Genomic DNA, 2688 nt, shown 5'->3' on the forward strand with positions numbered 1-2688 from the left:
ATACTGAATGATGAGCATGAGGTAGAGAAAGAAAGTGACAGAGGGTCAGGATAGAATGGATTTGGAGAAAAAGGCAGGACAGCAGAGATGTGGCACCACTGGGGGAGTTCACACCGACCACACCCAACCATCCACCGCTCCTTGCCTGAGTTGCCATATGACACCTCTATAGAAGGGCTATTGTATCTCACTTAACAATTATTATATATAAATTCCTTGGCAGAGTATTGGCTGCATCATCTCGTTATTTTTTCATTGCCATAAAAGAAAACCTTGTGAATCTTTTTTTTTTTCGATTATGTCATCCTTATGGTAGAAAACACTTGGGAGAACTTTCACAAGTGAAAATAATTGTGTGAGTAGAAACCTTATAAAAAAGTGGTTCAGAATGGGGAATATTGAAAAAACCTTGAGTTTTCCATTAATTATAATTATAATCAGAGAAACAAACAAATATGGTATTCCTGTGCGTTGCTATCATCGTCCAGTCCTCGTAGTGGTTCAACTATAGTTCGACACAAATATGAAGGCCGCTGAGGGGAGAGACGGCGTCGCCAAACGTCGCAGCCCCATTTATAGGATTAACACTGAAGTGTGGAGAAACGCCCATCTCTCCCGGTCTCTCTCTCTCTCTCTCTCTCTCTCTGTGGCTTGTTACTACTTCCTCCTGTTTCTTATTACTATATAATACTCTCATGCACGTTTGTGTGTGTGTGTGAGTGTGTAATCCTGCTTGCGTGAGTTTTTCAACAGTTTACGTATTGGTTCTCCTGTGACGCGGCACACACACACACACACTCTCTCTCTCTCTCTTAAATAGACAAGTAGCGTTGCATCTTTTTTGTTGTTTTATTTTACTCTTTTCCACATCACCCATGAGGTAAGAATAATAACAAACATCATTATCATCATAATAATAATAATAACAATAATGATAATAATAATAATAATAATTATTATTATTATTATTATTATTATTATTATTATTATTATTATTATTATTATTATTATTATTATTACTATATGAATAACAGTAATGTTAATTTAAATGATATATAATAATAAATTAAATATTACAATAATATTTAAGAAATAATTGTTTTAATTTATTTTCTAGGATAGAAGGTACTTTGATGTTTTAATGTTTTCCAGCAACTGTTTCCATTGTTTGGCTCCTCTAGCTGTGACATAGTTTTAGGTGTAAGTTGTTCTAAATAGCGGAAGTTTTAGATCATATGGTCCGGGGGTATTACGGTTGGTTTTTTTACCGTGAATATAATGCCTTGTTAATAATGATATTAGTGTCCAGAGCTATGTTGTTATGTAGTTTTAGTAATTTAAGGTCTTTAAATAAGGGATTAGTGTAAGCAGAGCGATGACTGTATGGCATGACACGAAGGAGAGAGAGAGAGAGAGAGAGAGAGAGAGAGAGAGAAAGGCAGCAAATGTTATCATTGCTTGTTTCACGTTTCTCTCAGATTGTATCCATGGTGTCAGCATAGACAGTTAGTTATATTTCTTCACACTGATGAGAATGTAAATGATTATATGCGTCACTGCCTGCGACGAGGGGACAAGTGCCAAAAGTAAACAACTGAGATAATCGCGTATAAAGTTAAGCTTAGTTTTTCGTAGGCAGTTCACCATCGCTTTACTTTTCTTCGTTAGTACACGCTAGACTAAGAATATACGGATAGGTGTTATATTCTCCTTAAAGGCTACCTTTACTTGGTTTTTGCATGATATTGGTCTTATTTCGCTACGTTGAATAATTAAAGAGTTATTTAATCGTGAATGCCAGTGTGTAAAACAGGAAATAATTCATGACTTTTTAGTTTTAAAATGGCCCCAGAAACCTTAGGATAAAGACAGCCTATTAACATGCAGCATCTCTTAATATTTAATCAAGGACAGACTCAATCTCTTTAGTACGACACTCAATTATAAGAATTTTAGTGATTCCTGCTGGATCAGTTTCCCGGTCTTGGCTGTCCCGACTCTCAAAGGATGGACAAATCTGCCAAGCGTACAATACTTTCCGCTTTTCTCTCTCTCTCTCTCTCTCTCTCTCTCTCTCTATCTATCTCTCGCAAGCCTTGTCTGTAATGAGAAACTCGACGAGAGCTACGTAAATTTACTACACAGCCTCAACGCAGCTGGGCTGCGGGAACTAATCTCTCTCTCTCTCTCTCTCTCTCTCTCTCTCTCTCTCTCTCTCTCTCTCTCTCTCTCTCTCAGCAAAATACTGAATGATGAGCATGAGGTAGAGAAAGAAAGTGACAGAGGGTCAGGATAGAATGGATTTGGAGAAAAAAGGCAGGACAGCAGAGATGTGGCACCACTGGGGGAGTTCACACCGACCACACCCAACCATCCACCGCTCCTTGCCTGAGTTGCCATATGACACCTCTATAGAAGGGCTATTGTATCTCACTTAACAATTATTATATATAAATTCCTTGGCAGAGTATTGGCTGCATCATCTCGTTATTTTTTTCATTGCCATAAAAGAAAACCTTGTGAATCTTTTTTTTTTTTCGATTATGTCATCCTTATGGTAGAAAACACTTGGGAGAACTTTCACAAGTGAAAATAATTGTGTGAGTAGAAACCTTATAAAAAAGTGGTTCAGAATGGGGAATATTGAAAAAACCTTGAGTTTTCCATTAATTATAATTATAATCAGAG

The sequence above is a fragment of the Portunus trituberculatus genome, chromosome 42 (genome assembly GCF_017591435.1).
Source record: "Portunus trituberculatus isolate SZX2019 chromosome 42, ASM1759143v1, whole genome shotgun sequence".
NCBI classification, from domain to species: domain Eukaryota; kingdom Metazoa; phylum Arthropoda; class Malacostraca; order Decapoda; family Portunidae; genus Portunus; species Portunus trituberculatus.